Genomic DNA, 11904 nt, shown 5'->3' on the forward strand with positions numbered 1-11904 from the left:
CTGAGTCCTCCTCACCCAGTTAGGCCTGCGTCAGTCGGGCGATGAAAGACCATATTCTGAGAAGGAGAGAAGAGCTCGCAAACAGAGCTCCTCTCTGTGCAAAGCCTCTGCCCGAACTGCCGCTATGGACGCAAAGGACGCATGGGCAGAGGCTTTGCACAGAGAGGAGCTCTGTTTGCGAGCTCCTCTCTCCTTCTCAGAATATGGTCTTTCATCGCCCGACTGACGCGGGCCTAACCGGGTGAGGAGGACTCAGGCAGCTGGGAGGGCGGGCGGTTGGCGGCGGCGGCAATTGTTTGGGCCGATTTGGCCCTTAATCAGGTGGGGGGGCGGCGGGGGCGACTGGTGGCGGCAAGTGAGAGAGCGGCGGGAGGGGTAAGTAAACCCTCCCGCCGCTCTTAAAGGTACCCCCCACCCAGAGCCACTAGCGCCCATTATTATAACGGGCTGAAAAATACTAGTATATTATATCCTCCATTCTTAACCTGAGAATTTTCCAGGTCCTGGGTAAAGTCAAGGCTTACTTGTGTTTCATAGGCAGAGGTGGAACTAGGTAATTTTGGAGCCTGGACCTAAAGGCCTTTGGAGGCCCCCCCCCCTGAAAATTAAGCATCATCATGCTCGGCCGGGTGACCACACCATCTGGTACAGACTAAAGAGGATTTGGGGGCCCCCAGGGACTGTGGAGGCCCTGGACTTCGCCTCCAAAGTCCAGGCATAAGAACACCTCTCTTCATAGGCAGCACTACATCAAATGCATTCAGGCTGTTTTCTAGGCCCCTGCAGAATTCCTTGAAAGTGGATTCTTGTCTGTATACATCTGCACATGCAAGAGGAGGGTCTAGTCAGATAGTCTCTTTGCATGCTAGCTTTCTAAGCTCTTGTTGAAGCCTAGTTGTTTCTCCAGAGGCCTTGCAAGTTTCCTAAACGGAGGTCAGAAGACACCCACGAGAGACTGCTGCCTGGCACACATTTCTAGTCAGCCATTTTGTGAGCTGTACTTCATGCAGGTCCTGAGTGGTGCAGGCCGCCTTTAACCACAAATAGCTCTTCTTTGCTAAGCTGCTGAGGTAAACACGAGGGCTCGGTTGATAAGACCAAAAAAAAAAAAAAAAATGGAATGAAGACAGAACCAGAGATGATAATGCCGAGGGGCTCCGTAAACTGACCTCAAAAACACAACCCCCTGACTATCTGTCTGTGTACGGGCCTGTCAGGCCAACCATCTCCCCCATCTTGTACATCCATATGCAAGCTCTGAAGAGATCCTGAAGGGTCCTGGCTCCTTATCTTCAGGAGCAAAGCCTTCCCCACCCTCTGTGATCAGGAGGACATGCAACTGTCTTCCAACTGCTGTGATAACGCATATTGCCGTGAAGCTCCAAGTCGGTTGTGGGGAGCAGAGAATGCCGCCTGCTGCCAATACCACCCCCAGCCTCTTTCCCCTTCTATGGCTTGACACCATTATCTAGATCAGCAAGGCCTGGAGAAGTGCTTCCATCCCAGGGAGAGTTCACAGTGTGCCTGTTCATCCCTTGAGGGCAGAGGCATCTAGGCTGATTGCTCAAATGAGTTTTAATTGATCAGTTAACTGACTAAATTTAAATATATCTGCATGTAACCAAAACAGCAGCATTGGGGGGGTTTTTCCCCTTCAAACCTTTCTTGGTTTTTAGATGCTGCATGGATGGCACACCAGAGGAGGTAGAAGAGGCGTTTCCTTTTCACTCACACACTGGAAGACGTGCCTCTGTTTTTATAAGTAATTGGTTTTTTAAACTGTGTTCCCTTATTAATTAGGGATGTCTTTTTACTCTATTTAAAAAGAGCTTTTGTCTATGAATGAGCCTGTTAGTGGGTTAAAAGTTACTGGCAATGCACAGTGAAAAAACACACACACGACATGATGTGAGGAGAGCTGGTCTTGTGGCAGCAAGTATGAATTGCCCCTTGCTGAGCAGGGTCCACCATGGTTTGCATCTGAATGGGAGACTACATGTGAGCACTGTAAGATATTCCCCTTAGAGGATGGGGTTGCTCTGAGAAGAGGATCTGCATGCAGGAGGTTGTAAGTTCCCTCCCTGGCATCTCCAAGATAGGGCTGAGAGAGAGATTCCTGCCTGCAACCTTGGAGAAACCACTGCCAGTATGTGAAGACAATACTGAGCTAGATGGACCAAGGATCTGACTTGATAGACGGTAGCTTCCTATGTTTCTATGATATCATCCACCTCCTTCCACAGGCACCTGCCTATATCCTCCATTCTTAACCTGAGAATTTTCCAGGTCCTGGATCTCCCACAATCAAAGTTTGGTGGGTAATGACAGAAGAGAAGGTTTTTTCAGCTGCTAGTCTTGCAGTAGTTAGCATGAATTTCTAAGCAGGGTCTGTCTTGGTTTACATTTGGTTGGGTGATTACTTGTGAGCTCTGTAAAATATTAGGAAATAGGAAGCTGCTGTATACTGAGTCAGACCATTAGTCTAACTAGCTCAGTGTTGTCTTCACAGACTGGCAGCGGCTTCTCCAAGGTTGCAGGTAGGAATCTCTCTCAGCCCTATCTTGGAGATGCTGGCAGGGAGGGAACTTGGAACCTAGATGCTCTTCCCAGAGCAGCTCCATCCCCTGAGGGGAATATCTTACAGTGCTCACACTCCTAGTATCCCATTCAAATGCAACCGGGGTGGACCCTGCTTAGCTAGGGGGACAAGACATGCTTGCTTCCACAAGACATGGGGACCATAGCTCTGTGGTAGAGCATTTGCTTTGCTTGCAGAAGATCCCAGTTTCATTCCTTGGCATCTCCAGGTAGGGCTGGGAGAGATTCCTGCTTGAAAACTTGGAGAGCTGCCAGTCAGCGTAGACAATACTGAGCTAGATGGACCAAGAGTCTGACTCTGTATAAGGCAGCTTCCTATGTTCCTATGTATGTGGAATACCCTTACCAGGAAAGCTCCCCTGCCAACAACCCTGTTGTCCTATCATGTCAGACATCGAGGCTCTCCACACGAGCAGTGGAGATTCAATTCTCCTATACTGAAAGAGCTACACTGGCTGCGGATAGGTTTCCAGGCAAAATACAAGGTGCTGGTTATCACCTATAAATGGCTGGATAGAATCCCCAGCTTGTATCCTCCCCGTCTTAATTTGTGTATCGAAAGCTGCGGGAAGAAGCCTCACATTTACTCCCTGTTGACACAGCCCCCTGGTTTTAGACGTGTGAGAACATTCTGAGAGAATAACTGGTTGATAATGGCATGTGCTTCTGAGGAGTGAACTTGGGACTTGCTGCAGGTAAAGCCCACACACGCCCTGAGCTACAGCTTTCCCTCGGTCATTCCTCTGACATACAGAAGGTCCCAGATTCCTTCCCTAACTAGCATCACCAATTTAAGGGATCAGACAGGAGGCAGGACTGAGAAAGACTTCTGCCTGAGACCTCTAGGAGAACCAATCAGAGTAGACAGCTCTGGGCTAGATGGACAGTCTGATTAGTATAATGCAGCTTCCTCTGCTCATGAGCCTGCTTGCTTTCTCAGATGCATGAATTGGAATGTCCCCCCTTTCGCATTGGCATTGTATCCTTTGCTTTTTTTCCTGAATTTGGAACACACACACACACACACACACACACACACACACACACACACACACCCAATGCCCCAGACTCTTCATTTGGGACCTCCTCCCTTTCCTCTGGGTTTCAGATAGTTCCTCTTCATCCCTGGCATGCGGTGGGCCCCTCCTCCTCCTCCTCCTCCTCTCCACATTTCTGGGTTTCAGGCTTCATTTGCACTTCATTGGCAGACTGTTTTTCCTCCTCCTGGTTCTGGAATGAGGGAGTGACACTGCAGATGATGGAGCAGAGCTGGGACGAGCCCCAAGACCAGGCCGTGGGAAAGTGCACAGGGCTTTGCGATGTTTGTGATTAACTAATCCGGCTCAAAGCATGACTGCAAACCAGATCTTCCAGGCCTTGTGGGCAACTGGGTATCATTCCGGTATAAAAACAAGAACTGCAGACCGCAGACAGCTGTAAGCCATATACACACCCATGAAATTTACAGGACATGAGCTGAGGTTTGTGAGTGTGTGTGTGTGTGTGTATGCACACACACACACACACACACACACACACACACACACACACCCTCCCTCACAAAGTATTAGGAATATAGGAAGCTGCCTTATACAGAGTCAGACACTAGTCCATTGGTTCCCAACCTGGAGGCCTCCAGATGTTGCAGAACAATAACTCCAGCAAGCATGACTTGTCCCCTTAGTTAATCAGGGTCCACCCTGGTTGCATATGAATGGGAGACTAGAAGTGTGAGCACTGTAAGATATTCCCCTCAGGGGATGGAGCTGCTCTGGGAAGAACCGAAGGTTCTGAGTTCCCTCCCTGGCAGCATCTCCAAGATAGGGCTGAGAGCGATTCCTGCCTGCAACCTTGGAGAAGTTGCTGCCAGTCTGTGAAGACAATACTGAGCTAGATAGACCAATAGTCTGACTCAGTATATGGCAGCTTCCTATGATCTTATCAGCCAACTACAATTAATTGTGGCTAGGTTTGTTGGTAATTGTAGTTCACCGACATCTGGAGGCCCCCAGGTTGGGAAACACTGGACTAGTCCATCTGGCTCAGGATTGTCTACTGACCGGCGGCAGCCGTCCAAGGTTTCAGACAGGACTCTTTCCCAGCCCTACCTGGAGATGCCAGAGACTGAGCTTGGGACCTCCTTCATGCAACTAGATACTCTGCCACTGAGCTATGGGAATATCTTATAGCAGACAGTGTTGACATGTAGTCACCCATCCAAATCCAAATGCCTGCCCCCAAGGTGAACCCTGGTTCACCTTGGGGGCAATTCATTCTTGCTGCTGCAAGACTGGCTCCCTACCCACCTGACTGGATCAGAGAGCACACAAGCACAGTCGCACTATATGACCACATATAGAAAATGGACTTCCAAATGCTTTTCAGGGAAAAGGGCACAGCTTCAAACCCAAAGAACTCAGAACACCAGGCCAGCAAAGGGTTGTGGCAAGGTTGACATGGGCCCGGGGACAAGACGGGAAGGTGGCTCCAGGGACGTGTCCCACCTGCCTTGTTCAATTATAGTGACACCAGAAGTGCTCATAGGTAATTTTGGAGCCTGGACCTAAAGGCCTTTGGAGGCCACCCCCTGCTGGAGCTCCCCTTGCAAGCCAAGCATCATCCCCCTATACACACACCGTGACACACACAGTATTTTTAACACGTGGGTTCTTGAGGGCACAAGCAGCAACGGATCTCACAAGAATGTAAGAATATAGAACAGGTATATTGATGCAAATATTTATGTATTTATTTAACATATTTTTATACTGCCCAAAACTTATGTCTCTGGGCAGTTTACAACAAAAACAGAAAAGTTAAAACATTAATTGAAACAGATAAGTGACAACAAAGAAATTAAAGCCGTTGGTTAAAATAAATGACAGCAAAAAGTCAAAACATTACAACAATTTAAAACCTTAAAACAATATTTTAAAACAATGTTAAAATGATTAAAATGGTATTTAATTAAAAGCCTGGGTGAACAAATGTGTCTTTAAATATTTTTTAAAAATTGTCAGAGATGGGGAGGCTCTTATTTCAGCAGGGAGCGTGTTCCAAAGCCTTGGGGCAGCAACGGCGAAGGCCCGTCCCCAAGTAGCCACCAGACAAGCCGGTGGCAACTGCAGACGGACCTCTCCTAATGATCTCAATAGGCGGTGGGGTTCATGACAAAGAAGACGATCTCTTAAACACCCTATAAACAGCCGTTTATAGGTGATAACCAGCACCTTGTATTTTGCCTGGAAACCTAACGGCAGCCAGTGTAGTTCTTTCAATACAGGAGTAATATGGTCTCTCCGAGACGACCCAGAGACCAACCTGGCTGCTTCATTCTGAACCAGCTGCAGTTTCCGGACTACATACAAAAGCAGCCCCACATAGAGCTCATTGCAGTAAGCCAGTCTGGAGGTGACCAGCAAATGTACCACTGTCCTGAGGTCATTTATCTCATGAAACGGACACAGCTGGCATTTCATCCAAAGCTGATAAAAGGCACCTCTGTCCACCACCTCAGTCTGGGACACCAGGGAGAGGCTCGGATCCTGAAGCACTCCCAGACTGCGCCCCAGACTGCTAATGCAAATATGCATTAGCAGAAACATTTCGACACAAAACTTCACAAATTCCCATCCCACACATTTCTTTCGCCACTCCCCCCTCTGTCTCTGAAGCACCTGGCACAGGTCATAATCACTTGGTCACCCAACACAGTGCAAGCCAGCAGCAACCACACCACCCGGGACAGACTAAAGAGGATTTGAGGGCCCCCAGAGGGTGTGGAGACCCTGGCCTTCAGCCTCAAATGCCAGCAGTGTTTGCTCTTTTCCAATAGTATAAAGCATCCTTTAAGAGAGTTCGTTTTGGACTGAGAGGTCAGACACAACCTGATGACATTGACCTTGTTCTAAATGTGGGTCTGCAGAAGAAGCCAAGCAGCGCCTGCTTCGCAATGCTCCGAGTGGTGACAAGCTCTGGGGTGCATCGCTACTCAGATTCTGATGGTACCACTTGCGTTTCATGGCCACACATGGCCCTATTGTTAACAATGTTTTTCTCTATGCCCAGATGTTTATATAGCTGCTGAGGATAACACGTTGGGTCTATTCACATACGGGTGCAAAACCAGGCTAAGGGAACCCATCCCAATTTTGCAGGTACATGTGAACCGTCGGGATCGGGCCTGCTCACTGAGCAGGAGCAATGGAGCTTCCTCGCAGTTCTCAAGGGCCGCTAGGCCGCTCCCGCTCTGCCCACCACTGCCACTACGGGGGTGGGGGAGGCCTCCTTGGCTCACCCCCCCCCATACCCCACACCCTGGCTATACGCACATTGTGTTGATAGAATTCTTGAAGTTTTCGGGACCTCGGTTCAGTGCTGCAGGGCAGCAGTGAGGTGGGGTGGGGTGGGGTAGTGGCAGGAGCCCCCCCCGGCCTTTAGAGCCCCCCCCCGACTTTTTGGCACCACGGTAATGTGTAGGTTTGACTTAAAAAAAAAAGACTTTTTAATTTTGACTCACGTGGTGGGGGGGGGCGTTTGCTCCAAAGCCCTTCAGGTCTGAGCACCAAAATTACCTTGTGTCCCTGCCCTTGGGAGCCCCCAATTACTCTTTAGTCTATCCTGGGTGGTGTGGTTGCCGTGCTGTGCTGCCAGTGACCAGGCAACCAAGTGTGATTGTGACCTCCAACAGGTGCTTTAGAGAGGAGGAGTGGGTGGGTAGGGGGGATATGTGGGATGGGAATATGTTAAGTTGCATGTTGAAATGTTTCTGTTAATGCACGTAGTTCGGAAACTTCAGTTAGTTCAAAATGCGGCAGCCAGATTGGTCTCTGGGGTAACCCTGAGAGACCATATTATCCCTGTGTTACTGGCTACCGATATGTTTCCAGATGAAATAGGAAGTGCTGGTTATGACCTTTAAAACTCTGAACGGCTTGGGTCCGGGTTACCTTAGAGAGCACCTTCTTCGGTATGATCCACATCGCTCGTTGCGGTCATCTGGAGAGGTCCGTCTCCAGTTGCCACCGGTACAACTGGTGGCAACTCGGAACCGGGCCTTTTCTGTAGCTGCTCCTGGTCTATGGAATGCACTGCCAGCAGATAACTGCAGTTTCGGCTCACTGTCGGCCTTTAAGAGAGCCCTAAAAACCTATTTGTTTGGCCTGGCCTTCCAAGGCTTGTTAAGTGTTTTTTTTTTAAAAAAAAATTGGTTTTAAATGGTTTTAATCATTTTTGAATTGTTTTTATATTGTTTTTGGCATTGTGTTTGAGTTGTGGGTTTTATGTCTTTTTGAGGGGTTGTTGTGTACCGCCCAGAGCCTCTGGATGGGGTGGTTTATAAATGTAATAAATAAATAATAAATAATAATAATAATTTGCATTAATATACCTGTTTTATATTCTTACATTCTTGTGAGTTCAGTTGCTGTTTGTGCCCTCAAGGACCCAAGCGTTAAAAATACTGCATGTGTCATGGTGTGTGCATATGGAGAGCCAGCGTGGTATAGTGGTTGGATTGCTGGACTAGGACCAGGGAGACCTGAGTTCAAATCCCCATTGAGCCATGAAACTCACTGGGTGACTCTGGGCCAGTCACTTCTCTCTCAGCCTAACCTACTTCACAGGGTTGTTGAGAAAGAGAAACTCAAGTACATCGCTCTGGGCTCCTTGGAGGAAGAGCAGGATAAAAATTTATAAATAAATAAATATGTTAAGCGGGATGATGCTTAACTTCTGCCGACAGGGGATGGGGGATGACCTCCAAAGGCCGACAGGGGATGGGGGCTGACCTCCAAAGGCCTTTAGGTCCAGGCTCCAAAATTACTCAGGTGCACCTCTGACCTGAGATCAAAATAAGCCCTAACTTGTAATTCTGGTACTCTGCACCTCTTCAGAAGCACTCCCATGCATCTCTGGTGTGGAGTAGTGTGGTTAGGACCAGGAAGATGAAGATTCAAATCCATAGTCAGCCATGAAGCTCAGCAAGTGGACTGGTCATTATTTCTCATCTGACCCTACCTGACAGGGTTGTTGTGAGGACAAAATGAGTGGTGAGAGAACTCTATCCGCGGTCCTGAGCTGCTTGGAGAAAGGCCAGGTTATAAACGCAACAAGAGTACAGATAGTCTATTGCCAGTTCCAGAGTTGAGCCCTGGCACTGCAAAAAGGTTCCAGGATTCAGCTCTGGGAAGCCCTCGCTCAGACTGAAGAAGCAAAGTCGGTTATAGGGCATTTCTTTTTGCTTGAGTCGCCGAAGAGATTCTCCCAGCTCCAAGGATTCTTCATGGAGATAACTCGGCCCCACATACACCCCCAATCCGTTGGCAATCTGTCTCTACACTTGATCACAACAAAAGCCTTTGAGTGAGAGACTTCCTTCCTGCTGGAAAAGGATTTGTTTTGCTTGGCTGGAGCCCACTTCAGAAAAGGAAATGCCCTTTGTGTCAACAGTTCAGCTTCGATGCCTGTCTTGTTTGTGGCTCAGGATCCTCCGTGATCCTCTGGCTTAGCTAAGTCCAATTTCTTTTCTGGATTCACTTATGCACACAAATGGAATCATCATCATCATCACCACCATAATACCACAAAGGAACTATGCAAAACATGAGCAAGGATTGCTACAATCCTTACGCATCCTCTTGCCAAACCCAAGCCTGGAAATACACTTAAAGCTCCTACATTCTTTGGAAATGAGCCTGCCAAATAGCTATTCTTCTCCTTGCCAGCTCATATGTTCCTCTATAATCCCACATACATTAGCTGCTACTTTTATCATTGCAAACTACACCTCAGTTATTCACCCAGAGGGATCCTGCCTCCAAAACCAGAGAATCTCAGAGCTTGACAGAGTGAGCTTCCTTAGGTCAAGAGAAAACCACGAGCCTCCCAAAATGTTATTAGGAGCTAGGCCTGCTTCCAACTCTGCCAGATTTTTACAGACCCAACCAGACTTCTAACCTCTTTGCTTGCTGCTAAGATTTGGAACTTGACAAAGGCATTTTAGACTCGGACCAGAACTGATCTTCTTGAACTCTCCCATTTCTTTGGTTGAAGGTGCAGCAGAAAAAGTCTTGTGGTGGCTCCAGCTTGGAAAACAGTCACTGCCCCACTGCGTACCTCAAACAGCCTCGAATACAGAGGGGCGGAATTTCTCATAGCAAAGAAGAATATGCACATGCAGAAAGTAAGTTAAGCTTTTTCTTGCACATGTACACACACTTCTGGAAGTGGCCTCATCTCGTTTTGAGTTTGCAACAAGAGCATCTCCTGAGTCATCCTGACCCATTGCTCCTGATCCAAGGGGCTGCCGAAACACTGACAGACACAAACACACACACACACACACACACACACACACACACACACACACCCCTTTGGGCTCCACCGCCAGGGTCTCTCTGGCCTCTGCCCTCAGGTCCTGAGACACTAGAAGTCTTGTCATTTCAAATCAGTTAGCATTGGCAAGGGTTGCTTGCTCCTAATTCCCGAACGCCACTCATCACTGGCACAGCCTTCCACTGAAGGTGGTATTAACCTGATTGTTTTTGTTTTCTCAGAAAGATGTGTCCCCCATCTGGATCTTTCTTTCAATGGCTTTCTCCTAAACCTAGATGTTAAACTGACACGCTGCCACCTCCTCCTCCTCTTGCAGCAGTTGCTCAGGTGTTAGAAGCTGGGAGGAAAAGGCAGACGGTAGGGGGTACGTGGGGGGGGCAGTCACTGCACCTGCAGATGACAGAGGAAATGTGGTTTGCCTTTTGATCTGATAAGCGGCTCCTGTGCAGGTGCCAAGGGGGGAAAGTGCACTGCAGGGTTGGGGTTTTTACACTTTCTCTTCCATGTAACTGCTTCCTGCTTCCTGCTTCGGTTCTCTCCTTTAACCCTTAGATCACCAAGGAGGCAAGGACACCACATGCCACCGTTGGAGTTAAGAAGACAAGAAGGACCTGGCGGGATGAGACCAAGGGGCCCGTGTAGTCCAGCATCCTGTTTCCAACGGTAGCCAGTCAGATGGCTCTGAGAAACCCACAAGCAGAGCAGGAAGGCAAAAACATCTGCTTGGCATACAGAAGGTTCATGCTGGAGATGCAGCTCCAGATGGCATCGACCTTTTGCACCAGTGACCCTAATGACCACTAGGGGCATTGGGAGTAGAGATAGTTTGGGTCTCCCCCTCTCTGGATAGAATGTACTCAGGAACTTCCTGGGAGTGATTTCCTCCTCCTCCTCCTCCTCCTCCTTCTTCCCAGAATGCTCCTGGCTTTCTCTCTGAGCACCATGCTTCTATAGGTCTCTCTCTGGCCAACATGTAGCCAGAGAAGTTAGATATAGGTCCTTTCCTATCATCATGTACGTACTTCTGAATAAAGCAGATTAGTTTAACCTTACATGAATCTCCATGCTTATCATTTGCAAGCTGTTGCCCCTGAGACCCTGTCAACTTCTGCTGTAATGGGAGTGAGTTAGCTCCTGAAATACTCTGCTATACAAGTAATTACCCTCAACAGTTCAAATCCTGGCATCTCCAGGTAGGACTGGGAAAGACTGCTGCCTGAAACCTTAGAAAGCCACAGCCAGTCAGTGTACTGAGCTAGATGGACCAATGGTCTGATTGGATATAAGGCAGCTTCAGAGCTATACTGCCTCTGAACATGGAGGTTCTGTTTAACTCTCATGGCTAATAAGCTTTGATGGACCTATCTTTCAGGATTTTGACTTATTTCTTTAAAAGCAACATGACCTACTAGTAGTTATTGTTGGCTCTCATGACAGAGAATTGCATGAGTTAATTATGCTTTTGTCTGTCCTAAACCCACTGCTAATAAATATCTAAAATTCTATTGTAAATAAGGAAAGTTTCTTGCAATCCCCTGTCTCCCCTAGCTTTCATAATATGTAAACCTCTATCACCCATAGCCCTTAGTCATCTTTTTGTCATGCTGGGAGCTTTATGTATACATCTATAAATTGATATATTCTGCCTTTCCAGAAACACCCCAGGCAGCATGGCACCAGGGATTCTGTGGGAGCTTGGAGAGGGGCCTGGATGGATGTGCATAGGGTTACTTCTTGAGCTTCTAAAATGGAGTTGGCATAAACCCAAACCTGAAGCCTACACTTCCTTCATCCCACCTCAGGTGCGGCTACCTTTTTCCTGGTTCTGCTCTTGTGCCTTTAACACAGGCATTTCACAGGTGAAGCATTTTTCATCTCATATCTCCATGCTGACAACAAGTCCAGAGCAGAGCCCAAAACTCTTCCACTCAGTGGAGTGGTTGCTGCTACTGGGTATCTTCTTCTGGGCTG

The 11904-nt window shown here is 48.1% G+C and overlaps 1 long non-coding RNA gene across 2 annotated transcripts; it reads left to right on the plus strand.

Annotated features, from left to right (window-relative positions):
* The first annotated feature begins 168 nt into the window (after window positions 1-168).
* Window positions 169-10945, plus strand: LOC128346289 (uncharacterized). 2 transcript variants are annotated; one of them, XR_008316876.1, is made up of 4 exons: window positions 169-241; window positions 9652-9781; window positions 10155-10260; window positions 10486-10945. It is a non-coding gene; the product is annotated as an uncharacterized LOC128346289 (long non-coding RNA). The 2 variants fall into 2 exon arrangements; XR_008316875.1 differs by lacking the exon at window positions 169-241 and having other exon boundaries at window positions 8299-9781.
* The last annotated feature ends 959 nt before the right edge of the window (window positions 10946-11904 follow it).

This window comes from Hemicordylus capensis, chromosome 2 (genome assembly GCF_027244095.1).
Source record: "Hemicordylus capensis ecotype Gifberg chromosome 2, rHemCap1.1.pri, whole genome shotgun sequence".
Lineage (NCBI taxonomy): Eukaryota > Metazoa > Chordata > Lepidosauria > Squamata > Cordylidae > Hemicordylus > Hemicordylus capensis.